The 19915-nt window shown below is 41.0% G+C and overlaps 1 pseudogene; it reads right to left on the bottom strand.

Annotated features, from left to right (window-relative positions):
• Positions 1 to 15450: 15450 nt before the first annotated feature.
• LOC102139548 (dermatan-sulfate epimerase pseudogene) lies at positions 15451 to 18328 on the bottom strand (annotated as a pseudogene).
• Positions 18329 to 19915: the final 1587 nt, after the last annotated feature.

The following is a 19915-nucleotide window of genomic DNA, read 5'->3' as shown; positions in this document are numbered from 1 at the left end:
ACTTGAATTTCTTTAATTAATAATTATTGGTAATAAGTTTACATTGTTCTAAAATCTTCATAACATTCCCGGAGACAGGATTTTATAGATACATAAAATTGAGTCTTAAAGACCTTCATTAACTTACTTGAGGTCATACTACCAGTTTAAACATAGGCCAGTTTAACGCCAAAATCTATTTTGCTCTTTATTTCTCTTTACCATACCATATTGCTCTTTATTTCTGAGAGTTGCAAGCAGGTGTTTTGTAGGTCAAATCCCGTCCATGAACTAATCTGACATTAGGCAATATTGTTTCACCAGTATCACTTTTTTTAACCCTTGAATTTGAATGTCTTTAGGCTGGACATACACTTCCCACTTTGTCAACAGTCATCACCACTCTCCACAGTGTTACACTTTCCGCTAATCACATATTTATGTTACCTCTCTGGCTGCCACAGGCATTCGAGCTTGCAATTCCAGGTTTGGTGTCCGAAAAGTGTTTTTACCAATACCATTTGATACTCAGAATGACTGTATAGGAGAAATTGTAGATTTTATAAAGATTGATGAAGAAATGTGCTCAGTAGTGCAAGATGTTTTTCCAGAGGAGTCCCCCACCAATAATGAGCAGAACCAGTGCCCTTTTCAATGCCTCGAGATCAACATCCTACACTGAACATTCTTAGCGACCCATAGTCTGGGTGAGGGTCATTACACTCTCAGGGATTTGAATTAGAACACAGGAAAAGCTAAAGACAGTGGGAGAAGAACTTGGAATTAGAAAAGACCCAGTTCAAGGATAATTTGTATTTTACTGTTATGTTCAGCGTAGTATGAGCTCTGGTTCTGCCAAACGTCCAGTTTGCCTCATTCACAAACGTTGCTGATCCATTGCAGGAGAAAATTATAGAGAAATGTACTTCAATTGTGTGCCCTAAATAAACTCCATGGGGCCCCATGTACATGAAGGAATGGCAATAACTAGGAGTGGTAGTTGTTTCCCTTTCAGTCATTCTTCTTTTGAATAGGATTCATTGTACCAACCGTTTAACATATTTATATGTTCCTGGTACTAATGGGGTTGTCTATTTTAGCCTTTATTGACAAGGAAGAAATGGCAGGCAGGCAGGTGTCCAAAGCACTAATCTATGAAAGGACAATTTCCTCTGTGTTTGCAACAGGTGGAATGCTTCAGCCGATAGAACTCTATTCTTTATTATGTTTCCTAAACAGAGCACAGTTTAATCCTCAAATTTGCCAAGGAGGTCCATTCACACACCTCTTGTTTACATTATTTCCTCTGGCCATTCCAGTCAGAAACCATGAAATCAGTCACCTCATTTGTTTTTTGTTTGACATTTAAGTAGCATATCTTACGTGCCAGAGACACTTTTAAAGGAATAGATCATTTAAACCTTGTGTTAGCTGTATGAAGTAGGGACCACTATTATCCCCATTTTACAGATAACGAAACTGTGGCACAGAGTGGTTAAGAAACCTTCCCAAGTCACACAGCAAGTATGTGGAAGAGCTGATCCTCTTGACTGCTTTGCTATGTGTTTTTATCTTGGTCATGTGCTGCCATAACATCCTTATCCTGGCTATCCCATTGTTAATTCTTCTGATTACCGGGGAACATATTTTCCTACTATTCCCTTTACACATTTTCCTTACCATTCTTGTCCTGAGTTGACATTGATAAATCAGCCAGGTTTTATAAGTGTTGGGAAAGCTCGTCATGGTGTTCTGATTATAACTGCATGCGTGCCCTGCAGACCAGCTTTCATCCATCACTGATGCATGAAATAGAGCACCTTTAATACAGCACCTGAGACCCCAAAAAGTTAGGCCAAGTTGGTGCAAGAACACAAAGAACCATGGACTTGCTAATTTTCAACAGATGACCAACTGCCACCTGAACTTCTGAATGGATTTTTCTCTGCGCCCACTTGATATGCCCTACTTCAGTGGGAGGAGGGCAGTGACAAGAAGTCAAGAAGACTTGAATTCCTGCCAACTGAGAGACGGCTGAAGGAAATGGGAACATTTATCTTGCAGAAGAGAAATATGGAGGCCTCAAGGACTGGCATCAGACAGCTGACTCGCTGCTATGTGCAAGAAGGAGTGGGCTTATCTTAAGTTGTCCAGAGTGCAGTAGAAAATGGAAACTCTGGGCAATCAGATTTCAGCTCAATGTAAGTGATTTCTCTTTTTTGTTGTTTTGTAAATTTTTGAGAAAATGGTTTTAAGTGATAAAAATAGTAACATACTGTTTCTTTCTTTAAAAAAAAAAATCAAACAATAACAAAATGTCTAAGGTGGAGAGTAAAAGCCTCTTTTCCTTTACTCACTCCCAATCCCTAGGAATACCCTTGATATCTATCCTCCCATGTCCCTATCTATGCACATGAAAACGTGCTATCCATACATACACATATGCCTACTACGTGTCCATAGAATTTTCCTCTATTTTTGTTTGCTTTCAAATATATGGCCATAAAATGGGTATATCTCAGAATGCAATGAACAAGAAAGGCCCTTTAAGAGTAAATTTCTGTGATTTCCAAATGTTATTTTATAGAGATGCCCTGCTGAAGGATCTGAAATATATAACTTTAGTTATTGACTGTAAATATTCAAGGTGTTCCACAGTTTTAGTTAATCTGACTTTTTTTATTAAAAAAAGTTTACCAGATACCTACAAAATGGAAGTAGGCATTTTGTGCTGATACTTATTTTTAAGAGAAAGGATATCCAAACAATTTAAGCTATTTAAAAATGGGTGAGCTGCTTAGACGTTTTAGCCACTGGCTATGTTCAAACAGAGGTTGGTTGACCAGTTGGTTACAACGTTATAGAGGTGATTAATGCCACAGATGGGAAGGTGGGGAGAGTTGGACTGGGTGCTTTCCAAGATTCATTCAGTGCTCTGATTCCCCGACTTCCTGCGCTCTGCTCACCTGGGCAGTGAAAGATCGCAGGTGGTGCCCTGTGAAGAGGAGCAGCCAAATGGCTCCTGCTCCCCATGGCAGGAACCGCAGGTGCACACACAGTGGCTGGGTCCAGGGCCACTCACTGATGCATGGCTGGTGGACAGAAGCGCCTGCAGGCAGCAATTCTTGTTCCAGCTGCTCTCTGGACATTCGGGGCTTTCAACTTTGGTACCTGGATTTAAAAGAAAACAAATTCCTTTTTAAACAGTGCAGGTTTGAAATTGAAGCAAATACTGTACATTCTTATAAGCCTGGCAGTGCAGGAAATTACTCCTTCACCTGTTTCCTATTTTGACATTTCATTAAGATGGAATTTAGTGGCTAGAAAAAATAATATTAAAATATTTGACCTTAAAAAAAAAACCAAAAACACTGGTTAGAGTCTTCAATGTTTAGAACTCCCTCTGCTTGTGCTTCTTCTCCTTTTGAAAAAAAAAATATATAACTCCCAGAAAAGCTGTGAAAAGAATACATCAAACACTTGTATCCTCTCACCTACATTCACTAGTTATTGACATTTTGCTATATTTGCTTTCTCTATATGTACATTTATTATTATTGTTGTTGTTAGGAACTATTTGAGATAAGTTGCAGATATCATGACCCTTCCCACCTGAACATATCAGCAAGTGTTTCCTAAGAACAAAGACAGAGTGCAATGATCAAATTTAGGAAATTTAACACAGATATGAATCTCTTACTGAATACGATCATATCCAAGTTTTGCCAGTCTTTCTGATATTGGGGTTTATAACATGTTTTCCCAACCCAGGACTTTGTATTTCTACTTAGTTGTCATGCTTCTTTTTTTTTTTTTCTTTGAGATGGAGTCTCGCTCTGTCACCCAGTCTGGAGTGCAGTGGCACAATCTCAGCTCACTGCAACCTCCGCCTCCCGGGTTCACCCCATTCTCCTGCCTCAGCCTCCCAAGTAGCTGGGACTACAGGCGCCCGCCACCACGCCCGGCTAAATTTTTGTATTTTTAGTAGAGACGGGGTTTCACCATGTTAGCCAGGATGGTCTCGATCTTCTGACCTCGTGATCCGCCCACATCGGTCTCCCAAAGTGCTGGGATTACAGGCGTGAGCCACCGCACCCAACCAGTTGTCACGCTTCTTTAGTCTCTTTTATTTGAGAATGAAAAGGCTCCCAATTTTTGTCTTTTAAGACATTGGCATTTTTGAAGAGTGCAGGCCTATTGTTCTCCAACATGTCTCTGGAATTTGTCTGGTGTGAGATTCAAATTATGCACACACTGTGTCCTTCTCAGTGCGTCATATTAGGGGGCACCTGATGTCAGTTTGCCCCATTGGTGGTGAAGGTAAATGTTGATCATGTGGTCAAAGTAGTATCTGTGTGAGTGTTCCACTTCTGGGGAATCTCTCCCTCTTTGTAATAAATAATCTATAGGGAGGTACTGGTGGTGTTACCCAGATTTCTTCACTCTAAAACATTTTTCCTTTGTGGTAATCATCTTCAGGAGGATAATTTTAGACTGGGTAAATAGCTTGTTTACAAACAAACTTGTTTTAGCATCCATCAATGGCCCTTGCCTGAATCAATTACAATATTGTTATAGTGGATCAATGCTTTTGGAAATGAGAATATTGTCATATCAAGGTTTCCTCGCTGCACTCCCCACCCCAACACATTATCTCCCCTAACACCAAAAGGGATTCCCCAGCCAAACCATCTGGGCCAATATATGCCAGCTCTGACTAAAGATCCCTGAGAGCACCTCCTCCCCTCCATCCCCAAGTCTGAGATGTGCTTGGGGCATAAAGCAGCTATGGAGCAGCAAAGAGAGCCCTAGACTGAGAATCAGAGAGCTGACAACCTGCATCTCCACTTGGAGGTTCCATGGGTTGCTCTAAGTGAGCATGTCCTAAACTGAACTTCCTGGCTCCTACCAACCTGTGCCTCCACCAGAGTTCTAATTTCAGTGAATTCACTGCCATTTACTCAGACGCCCCAGCCAAAAATCTGAGCAGCATTCTCTTACTCCTTCCTCTTCCCCATTCTCCACATCTAATAAACAACTTAAATCCTGTGTGATGAGACTTTCCAAACATCTCCAAGAATTTGTCCCCCTTTCTCCATCTCTATCACCACCGCCTGGTCTAGGCTACCTTCACCTCTCACTCGGTCTTCTGCAGTAGCCTTCTGCCTCTCCTCCTGCCTCTAAGGTTTTCTGTGCTGCAATCCATTCTTCTCACTTCAGCCAGAGTGACCTTTCTGAAGTATAAATCTGATCATGTCTTCCCAAACCCAACTCCCATTAAACCCTTTGGTACCTCTCCATCGCTTTAAGGACCATTGGTTAAAGTGGTAAGTTTAAACTCTCTAACATGGTATACAAGGTCCCTACAACACAGAGTTGAAAGTCTTCACCGGATAAATTTTCCATCATGGCACCTCTTTCTTGCCTCATTTCTGGCCAGACAGATCAAGATGGGCACAAGCTGACATATGTCTGGAATGTGTTTTTGAAAAAACACGTGCAACTTTGCATTGTAGGCATATGAGGTAATCATCTCTTAGGAAATCATGGAAACATTCTTGACTTGGTCATTTCCAGAACTCCAACTGGAGAAAGCTGCCCCCAAGCTGTGGATCCTCTTCTTAATTGAAAGCGAAGTACCTCAAACAGTTTGTTCTTCAGGACAGGTGAAGCCCTTGAAAAAGATAAGCAACCATGGGATGCACCATGATCTCACAACAGGCTTGAGTAAGAATGGCTACCACATTTATTACATCTTTTTTTTTTTATTTTTTTTGAGACAAAGTCTTGCTCTGTTGCCCAGGCTGGATTGTAATGGCACAATCTCAGCTCACTACAACCTCCACCTCTCGGGTTCAAGCGATTCTCCTGCCTCAGACTCCCGAGTAGCTGGGATTACAGGCGTGAACCACTGCGCCCAGCTCACATTTATTATATCTTGAGAGAAAAGATACTGCAAACACATTGGATATATTTGTCTATTCTTTTTTTTTGAGACAGAGTTTCACTCTTTTGCCCAGGCTACTAGAGTGAAGAGGCTCAATTTGGGCTCACTGCAACCTCCGCCCACCAGGTTTGAGTGATTCTCCTGCCTCAGCCTCCCAAGTAGCTGGGATTATAAGTGACTGCCACCATGCCTGGCCAATTTTTGTATTTTTAGTAGAGTCGGGGTTTCACAATGTTGGCCAGGCTGGTCTTGAGCTCCTGACCTCAGGTGATCCACCCGCCTTGGCCTCCCGAAGTGCTGGGATTGCAGGCGTGAGCCACTGTGCCCGGCCTATTTGTTTACTCTTTCTGACTAGCATGTGCATCCCAAATCTCAGAGCAAGCACAGTCCTCTATTTTTATGCTGTATTTGTGGTTTCGGGACAAACATGCAGAGAAATATGAAGTCTTGGCTACTTTTTCTCTCCAAAAAGTCAGACTACATTTTACTTATTCTCTCCTTAGTCCAGAACTCTTCATCCATTGAAGGAACTTTTAAAAATCTATAAGGCAGGGAATTTATATTTCTTATAAATATTTAAAAATCCTCAAGAATATTGAGAGCCAGGCAGAATAATAAAGTATGATTAATAGCGACCTCTTACTGAGTATTTACTGTGTCCCAGGTACTATGTTAAGTGTTTTCTTTGTATTTAACTCATACAATAAGCTTTAAAGTTAATTATTTTGTTCCCATTTTGCAAATGAGAAAACTGAGGCCCAGAGCTCTTCAGTGACTTGATTAAGATCACAAATTTGGATTTTTAAAATTAATTTTTTTTGGTAGTGATGGAATCTCACTGTATTGCTTAGACTGCTCTTGAACTCCTAGGCTCAAGGAGTCCTCCTATCTTAGCCTCTCAAAGTGCTGGAATCACAGGCTTGAGTTACCGTGCCTGGCCCAAAAAATTAGGAATTAAAAGCAGGACTATCAGATGTCAAAGACCATGTTCCTACTCAGTGTGTTGTATGTCTTGGCAAGCTCTCATCTTTCTCCTAGAAGCCCACCTCCTTCATTTTAGGACTTTCCTTCCTTCCTTCCTTCCTTCCTTCCTTCCTTCCTTCCTTCCTTCCTTCCTTCCTTCCTTCCTTCCTTCCTTCCTTCCTTCCTTCCTTCCTTCTTTCCCTCCTTCCTTCTGCACATTTACATTTCTAGGTGTGACTTCAGAAGCCATCTACCACACTCTATTTTTGCTTTTTCTTTTCCTTTTTCTTTTTCTTTTTTCTTTTCTTTTTTTTTTTTTTTTTTTGACAGAATCTCTCTCTGTCTCCCAGGCACCATCTCTGCTCACTGCAAACTCCACCTCTCGTGTTCTAGCCGTTCTTCTGCTTTAGCCTCCCGAGTAGCTGGGATTACAGGTGCCTGATATCACGACTGGCTAATTTTTGTATTTTTAGTAGAGATGGGGTTTCACCATGTTGGCCAGGCTGGTCTGGATCTCCTGACCTCAGGTGATCCACCCACTTTGGCCTCCCAAAGTGCTAGGATTACAGGAATGAGCCACTGTGCCCGGCCTACCCCACTCTAGATCCTAATTGTCCCACTGTTTTCTAGATTTTACCTTCTATTCCCAATCAAAAGTGGCCTATCCTGTGCCTCATTCTTTTAGGACTACTGTTTCATGCTATAATACCTTTAGTGTCTGGTAGTCAGGTATTCAATAAATACTTATTGAACATCACTGTGTGAGACCAATGTGATTCCTATTCACATGGGGCTTAGCAAATTCTTGTTGGATAAATGAATGAATCCTGGAATAATCGAATGAGCAAACAAATACTAATATACAACCAGTGACAATAGAGGAAGTTTTGAGAAGACAAAACATGAGTTCTGGAATAAGAAAGTTGGATTTGGATTCTGGCACTACCATTTGGGTTGTACTTAGTACTATTCACCAAATATTTCTGGCTGTGGTCATTTCAGGCATTTGGTAGTACTATATCTTGCACTGCTTAGTGTTTTCAGATTTCCAAGAGGCATAGATCTTTGGGATTGGGGAACAAGTCAGGATTTTTAGTTCTCAGGAATCCTGAAATCATAAATTATTCTTTGTTTTTCATGATCTTTTTTATACATGTATTTATATAATAATTAGCAGCCATTATAGTGAATACTAAGTCATCTTTCTGTGATAGGGTTATGCTATCGGAAGTTTTCTATTAGAAATGACATAATAATAAATGCATGGCTTATTATTACTGTGAATTGATTTATTGCAACAAGAATATATGTTTCAATAACATGTAAAAATAATCTTCTTTATATAGACATCTGATACTAGAAAATATTAAAAGATGGAGACAATAACATAAGATAAATAGCAAGTAAAAATTATTACTAAAATGAAATATATTACCGTAAATATTTCTATATGTTATCATTATTAAAATGAAAATGTAGAACACACAATTATTTGTCTAGCCAATTTCCTGTCTTGCATGGACATTTGTTCAATTGTGAGGAGTGCATCCAAAAGCATCTTCAAGCTGAGCTTTAGAACACCTATTGCTTCATGTAAGTTATTTGCTTTTTAAATAATGAAAATAAAAATATTTGTTTTTCTTGTCTGCTAGCTCTGGTTTTGATTTTGCGATTGAAATTGATACTGCTTTTGCTAATTCAGGTTTTTGTTCAGTCTCTTATTTCCTGTCAGAGTCTTCCACAACATTCGTATCATCTGCTCCTTGCATTTCTTCAGTTAAAATATTTACAAAGAACTGTAGCCTAGAGGGAATATTCAAAAACTGAAAAACACCAGTCAACATTACTGGATTATATTCAAATAATATAACATTCAGATCCCTTGGCAAAGTTAACAGCACTAAATAGAACCATGCATTGAAACTGCCAATTTAAGGACATTTGTTTTCAAAACTGGTTTCTTAGAACATCACTCATAGGATTTGTATGAAGTACACTACACATACAAACTTACCGGTTTATTTTATTTGCAAGAATGAGTCATCCAGCAGCCAAAGTCATGAATACACACTTACAATATAACAATGCTACAAGCAAGACTGATTAGATGATTCTCACTTCTCTAGTCCATCCTCCTATCCTGGTTCCCGGAAATGTTGACCTTAACCTTTGATTTTGCACATTAGCGTTTTTTGGTCTTGCTTTTTAAATCAACATGAGTAACATGTCTATGTTGATTCCTATTCTTTAATTTTTATGGAAGAATCATAATACTCGTTTTCTGTTTTCCCAATTTGTCGACTAACTTTCACTGGGACTTGGGATTTGGAAAAACATATACATTTACAGAAAACTGCCAGAAAGGCATTCCCTCGTGGAAATACTACCTCTCCCTTTAAAGTTACATGTGGCCATGTCACAGGGTTTAGGCAACTGGACATGGAAAGGAGTGGCCTGTGTTACTTTCAAGCAGAAACTTTAACGACCGTTAAGTGACTTGCCATGTTTCCTTTTCCCTGCAGCATCGAGCATGGATGCACATGTCGTCAGAACCTCCAGAACTAGCGTTCCCGAGTGACTTTGATAAGTTGAGACTGCTAATAACTCCTGTCAAACATACAATATGCATGAGCAAGTTTTGTGAGGTTTTGGGGTTGTCACTACAGCATAACCTACAGTGACAGGCCCCATGCATCAGGCAGATTACATACCCTCCCTGAGTTTCAATTCCATTACTGGAAAAGAGGAAAAGTAATTTTCGCTTCAGTTTTTTTTTTTGGTAAGGACTATCAAGAAAAGTGTATCACTTTGAATTAGGTCTAATACATAATAAATATTCAATACATTTTTCCTCTCCAAAGGGATAAAGATAATATTCTGGAAACATATTATATTTCAAAGAATGGGAATCAGAATGACATCAGAATTCCGAAATGCAACACTGGAAGCTAGATATCTAAGGAGCAAAGCCTTCAGACTTCTGAGGGAAACGTTTAGACACAGCTAAACCATCAATTAGGTAGAAAAGTCTATACCTAGCCAAACCATCAATTGAATATGAGGGTAGAATGCAGTTATTTTCACAAAAATTTGTATGCTGTGCATCTTTTCTCTGGCAGTACTTCACCAAAATCAATGAATAATTTGTCCAAGAAGAATACATGTGGTCTAGGAACCAGGAGACTTCAACCTAAGACAGAGGGGATTCCTGTGAAGGGTTTTCCCAGCTCGAAGACTGGGCAGAGCCTTGTAAGTAAGTGGCTAGTCTGCAGCAGGAGAACAGGACTCAAAGGGAGACATAATCAGGAACAGTGTTAAAACTGCTAGGGAACCAGACGTGTACAGAAAATAGTGCTGAGAGGGAGAGTACATTCTGTTGGAGAGTTTGAGAAGAATTCATGACAGTACACAGCTAAGCAAAAGGAAAAATATATACGTAAGGCAATTACTAACTCCATAAACAAGAAAAAAATTCAACAAGAAAAAAAAAGAAGTCATAATAGACTCAGCAGAGAAGATTCGCAGGGTTGTAATAATTTATTTACTAATTACCGATTGAATCAGAAATTTAAAAATAACTGCCAAATATAGGTAGAACAGGGGAGGAGAAGTTAGGAGAAGCTAACTCTTCGTTTTTCAAATTAGGATATCAATAGATTATGCCTAAAGTTGGTAAAACAAGAAATCTACTCTCAGTAGATTATTTTAAAATATGGAGGCAGCCATGCGTGATGGCTCACACCTGTAATCCCAGAACTTTGGGAGACCAAGTCAGGTGGATCCCCTGAGGTCCCGAGTTCGAGACCAGCCTGGCCAACATGGCCAAACCCGGTCTCTACTAAAAATATGAAAAATTAGCTGGGATTGCACCACTGCACTCCAGCCTGGGCAACAGAGCGAGACTCCATCTCAAAAAAAAAAAAAAAAAAAAAAGGGAGGCATGTGTCAGAGGAAGCATGGGACAGATTTGAAAGGAGTTGCCTCTGAGGAGCTGCATTTAGGGTTTGAGACCACTGTTTTCTGTTATAAACCACATAGTGCTCTTTGACTCTTTAAAATATGGACACGTACTTACTCTGAGATGAAGATTAGTTACTACTTAAAAATTAATAAACACATACCTGAACCCATAAATATTTACATATTTACACAGAGCCCTGGGCTCCAGACCTAGGTCAGCCAGTAGCAATTTTTGTGACCTGGGTAAGTCCTTTCATCTCTCTGGGTCTCAGTTTCCCAGTTTGCAAGCAGAAGGTTTGAACTCTCTGGCTATTGCACCATCACTATTATCAAGTGATAATATTAGATATCACAAATTCACCATCATCAAAACACAAACTTGTAAAATATCTTGAAAATTTACAAACACACTATTTTTATTTGCTTTTTTTGGTTTTTGTTTTTTTCTTTTTGAGACGGAGAATATCGCTCTGTCACCCAGGCTGGAGTGCAGTGGCGCAATCTCGGCTCACTGTAACCTCCACCTCCCAGGTTCCAGCAATTCCCCTGCCTCAGCCTCCCAAGTAGCTGTGATTACAGGCTTGTGCCACCATGCCTGGCTAACTTTTGTATTTTTAGTAGAGACAGGGTTTTACCATGCCAGCCAGGCTGGTCTAGAACTCCTGACCTCAGGTGATCCACCCACTTCGACCTCCCAAAGTGCTGGAATTGCAGGCGTGAGCCACTGCACCTGGCCCCAAACACATTCTTTTTCTTAGATAAAATACTAAAACAAACCAAAACATTTTAGATTACAAAAAAGGAAGTACAAAGGCTTGGACATATTGGCCATGTTTTTTTAATGAAGTGGTTTCAGTAGCCAGGCAAGCTTTGTATGAGCTACACTTTTCACTCTAAACAATGCGGATTAATATGACCTTGAGTGTTCTCATTTTCACATGCCCCATTTTCTCTCAGGACAGTTTTAATAGTGATTAAACCAGAATTCAGTGTCCAGATGAGCACACGCGGAATAATCTTTTCACTGAAGAGCCCGTGCGTCCATTGCACGCCTTGGAGGTCTTGTGTGGAACTAATGAAGCACTTTGATGGTTCAGGGATTTTCATTAGAGGGAATTCATCGCCGCCTCACCTCAAGCTTCATGAGCCATTTCTCTAGCTGTGCTGAACTCCCAAACAAGTAGCATCAGAGAGCGTTTCCAAAAACAGAGAGATATCAAAGTCGCAGCTACTCTAAGACAGAGCCTCCTCTCCCGTTTCTGCCTCCTGCAGCTTCTCCTTTCTTCCTTCTTCTCTATTCTTTTCATGCACACCACCCACACAGTCCGTCGCAGATGGATATGTGGTTCCGGTGATTTAACCTTACGTTCTCCGTTCAGGCCCCTCAGGCGTGATTTGTTGTTCGGAGTCAGAGCTCGCTTCCCCAGCACCAGGTGGTGTGGCTGTGAGCAGGTGATGTTAGCTGGGTATAATTTTTAAAGTGCCATTTATTTATCTGGCAAGAGCAAGCCCCAGTGACCTACCTCCATTAAAAGTTCAATCCAGAAGAGTGAATCTGACAGCTCCAGACTTCTGGCCTCAGAGCTCTTGATTAATTTGTGTGCCCAGAGTCTGAGGTGAAAGCAAGAGCGGGATTTCCTGGGTGGCTGTTGGAGGTGCATTTGGCGGCCATTACTGCCCTTCCAGCTTCTTCACTCAGTTATGCTGAGCTGAGGTTTGTCACACTTTGCATAAGCGAACTCAATGAATACTTAAACAGCCTTATTCCCATTTTACACGTGAAGAAAGTGAGGCACAGGATGGTGAAGTGGCTTTCCCAAGTTTGCACAACTAGCGGTTGGTGACATCCGATTGGAGCTGAGGTCTGTGTTGCTCTAAAGCTCGAGTCTTTTCCACTCGGGTTTTGTCTCTCATCTCCTTGAGGGCACTGCCTGCTCTGCGCCGCCGGGACTGGGCTGGAGGTGGCCATTGGGGTTTCATGCAGAGGGTCAGAGATTTGGTGAGTGAATGTGGACTGTCCCTGCTTTGGCTGCAGAAATATCTTTCCTCATTCTTGATCACCCTCATCTTTTTGAATCCCAGGTACAGGCTGAGAAGTGTCTACAGGTGATGTGCAGAGTACACCAGGATAGAATTCCAATCCAACTTGGTCACAAAATGCATGTGCTTTTATGCCAGGTTATTGGACATGTGTCTAGAGGTATAGAGTGACTTCGCTGCTCTTTAATTGTCTTCTTTGCCGTGCCTTCTCTTTTCATTCCTCCAGCTCTGTCTTCCTGCTTGCGGTGGAGCCGAAAGTCTCAGTGTAACCCTGTTCCCTAGACAGGTCTGTGGTATCTTCTTGGTCTTGATACTGAGGACTGGTTTAGAATCTGGTTTGTACTGTCCAACCTTCCAGTTTGGGAAGATAAGTCACAGGACACCGTCTTCCAAGCAGCAAGAGTAGCCCCTGGGATAAAGTTGCTGACATCTCTGTCGGGCCTCAGGGTCCTGGGACTCATGTGAGTGCAGGAGGCTCCATGTCTTTGGAGGCCGCATCAGACAGATTCTAGCCTCAAATGAATGAAACCTCTGGGTTTGATCTTACATAACTACTCTTAATACTTACTTAAAAAAAAAAGACCTGGCAAGGACTATAAATGTTTTATTTTAAAATAACATTTCTTAGATATATTTTTGTAGGGGGGAGGGCACAAATAGACTTCGAATATATTACATATTCATTGCAGAACCTTTAGGAAAAAAAGAAAAGCAGACACAAGAAAAATAAATATTTTCTATAATCCCAACAACATGAATAATATTTTAAAATATGCATAGGCTTTTATTCTTTATAGACCTATCTATATTCACTTTTCTTTATACAAATGGAAATATATTGCATTTACTGTTGTATTACCTGACAGTAGTCTAGTTAACAGCCGATTCTCTCCATTCTGGTTTGTAAGCCAACCCTAATTTTGCTGAGACATAGGACAGCCATGTGCTATGGGGAAAGCTGGGACCTTCTCCAGCCTGAGGGAATGAAACTTAATTGGTCTGGGTCATTCTTAATCATTCCTCTCACCTTGTCGGTGATTGACTTGGGAGTAAGCATGTGACATTATTCTGGCCAAAAAGACATCAGGGAAGTCCGTAGGGAACTTCTAGGAAAAGTTTCTTTGCTCTTTAAAAAAAATGACTTGTAGAAAGAAACTTCCCTTTTCAAATCAGGGTATTGTCTGAATGTATCTTAAACAATGGCAACCAATTTGCAAACATGGCTGATGAGGGAGCAAGCCTGATGAGCAAGCTCAGAACCAGGACTGCTGTTCCTTTGTTAAGCTTCTGAATTAATCAATGCTGCAACCATTCCCAACCTGTACATCTTGATAGATGGTAAAATAAATAGCTATATTGTGTATGCTGTTTAAATTTTTCTGTTACTTACAGTCAAAAGCAACTTATCTAACAGAATTTCTCTTGTCATTAGATATTCCTTTTTTCATAATAGAAAATATTTTATTTTGAAAGGTTTAGTCACTGGGTCTACAACAGTTTTCCATATAAGGAAAATACAGTATTAAGTTATCTGTAATTGTCTTACATATTGAACACTTAATGAATGCATACAAGTAACCAATTATATGTGTGCAGAGACCAGCATCAAGGAAATATTCATTCATAGATACATGTTTTCTAAAAAATATATATTTTAAGTTCTTGACGATCTTCCGCTATCATTTTTGCTATGTTATCTGAAAAGCCATCCAGATCTGTAGTAAAAGATCTTGTTAGCTACATAACTAAAGAAGTACTTCCCCAAGGAAGCTGGCACCATCATACCAGGACTTACAACATTTAGCTTTTTTTTTTTGAGACAGAGTCTCGCTCTGTCTCCAGGCTGGAGTGCAGTGGTACAATCTCGGCTCACTGCAAACTCTGCCTCGTTGGTTCAAGCGATTCTCCTGCCTCAGCCTTCTGAGTAGCTGGGATTACAAGCGTGCATCACCACATCCAGCTAATTTTTGTATTTTTAGTAGAGACGGAGTTTCACCACATTGGCCAGGATGGTTTCCATCTCTTGACCTCATGATCCGTCCGCCTCATCCTCCCAAAAGTGCTGGGATTACAGGCGTGAGCCACCACATGCGGCCAACACTTATCTTTCAACATGACTATACCATTAAAATTTTTAAAATATTTCTCAGAATTGTATTCTTCAGTCTTTTCCATAATATAGTACATGGAAATTGCTAATAGCATTAAATTAATATTAATAAAACCTAATTCTATCTAAATCTTTTTCTCATAAGAAAAAACATTACTTTAAAAAACAGACTTTTTGTTTCTTCTAAAAGAGGAAGTACTATATGGACTGTTCAATTGCAATGCCAAATACTTCCAGAACCACCATAGGACTAGCAAGCTATTTCTATCGCTTTGATAAATTCCTTTCCTGCTCCAATTTCTCCATGTTCTTGCTTTCTTGTGTCAAAATATCTGCCCTTAATTTGTTAAAATGAATGTGAGGGAAAAAATCTGATAAACTGGGGTAATAAAATTTTTTTTGAATGGACTTTTGTGATCACAAAATGACTGGGCAATTTATAGCTTCAGGGCTAACACTGAGGTTGGGAACAAGAAAAGTACAACCACAATAAAATACAGCTATCTATTAGAAGAACTGCAGAAAGACATCTTTGGCCATGTAGGTTCTGGGCCCTCTGGAAATAAGTCAGTTGTATTGCCAACATGACAAAGACAATAGCAATGTTCAGGATGAGGAACAACCTGGTGTAGGAAACAGATAGTGATGACGCCCTGCTATGAGTGGTTGTCACCATCCATGCCTGTCCAACCCGGCCTTTCATCAAACCCCCGTTTTTATGTTTCTCATATGTTACATCTGCAAAATCTAAAAGGTTTTTCTTCATCTTCATCTATGGGTAGTTCTTTCTGTGCCAGAATCTGAGCTTTCTGTCTAATCTTTTTCTCACTGACCTCAATCTGTGCAAAAGTATCAGGAACAGTATCCACAAATTTAGAGCGTTCGCCTGCCCTTCAGTTTTTCTTTGACTTGCTTTGCTGCTGCTGTTGCTGTGTTATGGCAGAAATCCTGTTGATGGCCTCCTCAGCCTGTTTCTTATCTGAAAATGTCAGCAGGCGGTCAGCAGTCTTCCTAGAGCTAGCTGGTTCCAGACTCGGGACAGTGTCTGCTTCTCTAGCAGCTGAAACACTGGCTTAAAATGCTGCAGGTTCTGTTCCACAACAGCAGCATAGTCCTTCACCTGAGGGACAATGCTGCTCTTGATGGCTGAATTCCAGTCAAACAGAATTTTGTGACAATCAGCAATGACCTGTGCAAAGGCAGACTGTCCTGTGGCCTCACCTGTCCACAGGTATGTTGCGTAGGCATGTTTGCTGGTGGCTACGAACACATCCAGTTGCTGAGAGTCTCCGTGGATGGTGAACCTCTGAGCATCTATAGATGACCCTATGAAGAAGTAAGCTACCCTGGCGATGGAACTTCAGAGGTGCATGGTGACATTCACATAGTTTGTCCCATTGTAGGGATAGCCCCGAGGATATGTCACTAAGGCAAATGTTGCTTTCTTGCTGTAGCCAGTATTGTCCATCCAGTACTTTTTATAGAGACCATCTCTCTGCCTGATGAAAGCCCCATGGACACCATCTACCACAGTCTCCTCAAAAGGAACATCCACATTGTGGAAGAAGCTCACTTTTGTCTCCAGGGGACTCTTCTCTCCCAGGTGTATTTGGTCTACAAGGAGAAGCAGCTGTGGACGTAGGAGGATCAGATTCCTCTGAACATTCTTCAGGTTGAACTGGGAGTTATAAGCTCCCACACCTTCTCCTTAGATGAAAACCACCCCATTTTTCTCCTCTGCTGCAACCACTCTCCCCTGGCAGCTAGCTGCTAGGTCATGCTGGTATTTAGACCATTTTGATGAGCAGTCTTCTGTGACCTGACCCTTCCAGGGAGAAAAGCAGCTCTTTGACACAGCTGTGGAAAACGTCAAAACATTGTTGAAGAAGGTATACTTTGACCCGTACAGAGCCTCCATAATTAATGAAAGGCACACAATTGGGAGCAAAACTAAATGAGTTTTGATCATAGTATTCATGCCCTGCATTAAAATCTCTCCATCCTTTGATCCAATCTTTGTATTTGTTTCTGTGGACAATGTCACATATTGCATGTCCCCCTAGTTTTCCAGACTTGAAGGAGAGGAAAGATTTATTGATTTCAGGTGGTAGTGCACTTCCATAAGTCACGACACCCAGTCTTCAAAATAATGCAGTGTGGGGGTGCCAAAGTCTGGAGAAGGAACTGATTTCAAGCTGGCATCATACCAGAGAAATTCTGTGTGCAGAGTGCACCAGTGCTGCCCTTTGGACGGTGTTCCTGGATCTTCCGCCACATGGTTCCTTCTGATTTGGTCAGCTAGCCAGTTACCACTGCCGTTACTCATGACAAATTTATCAAGGAACACTAATTGGCTTTCTGGACCATAAAATCAGTTGTAATTTGAGTCTACAGTAGCCACAGTCCTTTGAAACTCTGGCAGGATGGTTCTATACATAAATGCAAAGTGTTGTTTAAGCCACGGATGGCCAATATGGTTGATGTCAAAGTGCCTCTGGATGAGTAACATGTATTGGAAGAGTGATCTAGTGGTGTAGCTGCCATACGCAACTCCTTCATAGAGGGAGCCATCCATCACCTCCCTGAGCAAGACCAGAGATTTCTTCACGATGGTCAGAACTTGTCTGGTTCATAAGTAGGCTTCTCGAAGATATCCTTGATTCATCAGGACTAGGCATCCTGTGAGCAAAGCCATTCAGTTGGTGGGCTGATGACTGTACAGGTATTGAAATCCCCATCCTCTCCTGTATGAAGTTTCATACATATACTCCGAGGCACTGGCAATCACTTCAAGAAACTTCTCCTGTTGTATCTTGCTCAGGTAGTTGTACGAGAAGTTGTCATAAGCAGTGGCAAAACCAACCAGGGAGTGAGCAAGCAGGACCTCATCCCAAGGAGCATCTTTCACCAACCAGCTAGGCTGCGCTGCCATCCTCTCCATGTAGACTTTGGCCATGTCTCAGGCTTCAGTGTTCTCAGGATATAGCATACAGAACATTGCCAAGGCACCCAAGTTGTTTCCATAGATTTCATTCTAGCGGGCACTGTAGTCCTTGGGATCCCAGGGAGGGAGGTATTCCCAGGGACTGGACAGCATCGTGTGCACAGCCTCCATGAGGTGGGCTGCAATGTGCTCATGTGGGCTGGCTACCCTGAGCTGCAGCTCCGCCACCTCTGACCTGGAGAAGTACAGCATGGGGTGGCTGCCATAGTTGGCATTGGTGAAGGGAATCATGACTTCTGGGTTCTTGTCGGTGACATAGGCTGACACAACACAAAGCTAATATATGAAAAACACACTGGGAGCACCCACGTGTGTGAGTCCTCATCGTGGCATCAGATCTCCAAATCTCCAAGCCAACCAAACCATCTTCACAGGATCCGCTCCCCACCGAGGCTACATCCTCTCCGGCGTCGCCTCCACAGCCTCCAGAGCCCACTCTTGGGCCCCCTCACTCCAGGGCCCCCGGGCTCCCAGCCCCATCAGAGCCACGCCCTCGCGCCATGGGTGTTGGTGGACACTGGAGCGGGGATGCGCTGCTGCAGCCTCGGGCTAACATCGTATCTAATAATATCATTAGATACTATTATACAATATTATTTTAGATGGTCTTGTACTATTCTTTTTACTCACATACCATAATTCACGTAAATTCAAATAAATTTTGCCACTTCTTTTTTGTTGTTGTTTTAGATTCCCATGTTCCTGCTATTATAGCATTTCTGAAGTGGCACACTTGTGCTCTTTTCTTATGTCCTTAGTTTAAATTCTGGGTTAAATGTTATGCACAATTTTAAGGCTTTTTGTGCATATTCTAAGTTTGCTAGAAGTTGTTATTAATGTCTTTTGTTCTAACATTTAAAAATCTTTCCAGTTAAGGTCCTAGCCTCTCTCTCTCTCTCTCTTTTTTTAAACAGTGATGTCAATCACTATTAAAAGATTCATTGACAAAAAATACTATTCCCGCAAGTGTGAACTTAGTTCCTAAAATGAGTTCTGCTTAAGTAAAGTATGTCTTGTAATAAACTTTAACATTGTATGTGCTTCAATCACATTACACTGAGTTCAGATGATTAGAATCTTATGATGTTAGATTCCAGGGCCAAGTAAGGTTATATGTTGGGGCTGATGGTTCTTAACTCTGGCTATATGTTTGGAATCACCTGGGGAACTTAAAGAAAACTGTCTTTAATGGTGCATGACTGATGTACAATAAACTACACATATAAAAGGTGTACGATTTGCTAAGTTTTAATATGTATATATACCCATGGAATAATCCCTACAATCAAGATAAGAAGCGGTATTCCATCACCTCCAAAATGCAGGGTTCACCATCCTCGGTTGCCAGATAGTCAGTGTCTTAAAGCCCATTGTTTCATATACTTTGTCTGCTTTTCTTTTTTTTTGGTTGACTCAGGTAGGAGGGAAAATCCACTCCCTGATACTCCATCTTAGACCAAAGCAGATGTTTTCCATCTGAGGAGCTTTTAAAAAATAATCTCTAGGCTCCACCCAAGACCAAATGAATTGTAATATTTGGGGGACGGCCTTTTGTATTAAAGTATAATTTATATGCAATACAATTCATCTTCTTTAGCGTACAGTTTTGTAAATTTTGCCACATGCATATAGTCATGTAACTATTACAATCCATATGGAACAGGTGCATGCCTTCTCCCAAATTCTTTTATGCTCCTTTGTAGTCAAACTGTCCTCGCACCCGTAGCTCTTGGCAGGTGTTGATATGTTTTCTTTTCCTATAGTCTTGTCTTTTCCAGAATGACAGGGGAATGAAATCATGCAGTATGTAGTTTTTCAGTGTGGGCTTCTTTCACTTAGCATAATGCATTTGAGATTCATCAGTTTGGTTGATACAGTGTGTCCATAGTTCATTTTTATTGCTGAGTGTTAC

This window comes from Macaca fascicularis, chromosome 15 (genome assembly GCF_037993035.2).
Source record: "Macaca fascicularis isolate 582-1 chromosome 15, T2T-MFA8v1.1".
In the NCBI taxonomy this organism is placed as follows: Eukaryota; Metazoa; Chordata; class Mammalia; order Primates; family Cercopithecidae; genus Macaca; species Macaca fascicularis.
The sequence above is the reverse complement of the archived record's forward strand: the minus strand, read 5'-3'. Positions and strand labels throughout refer to the sequence as shown.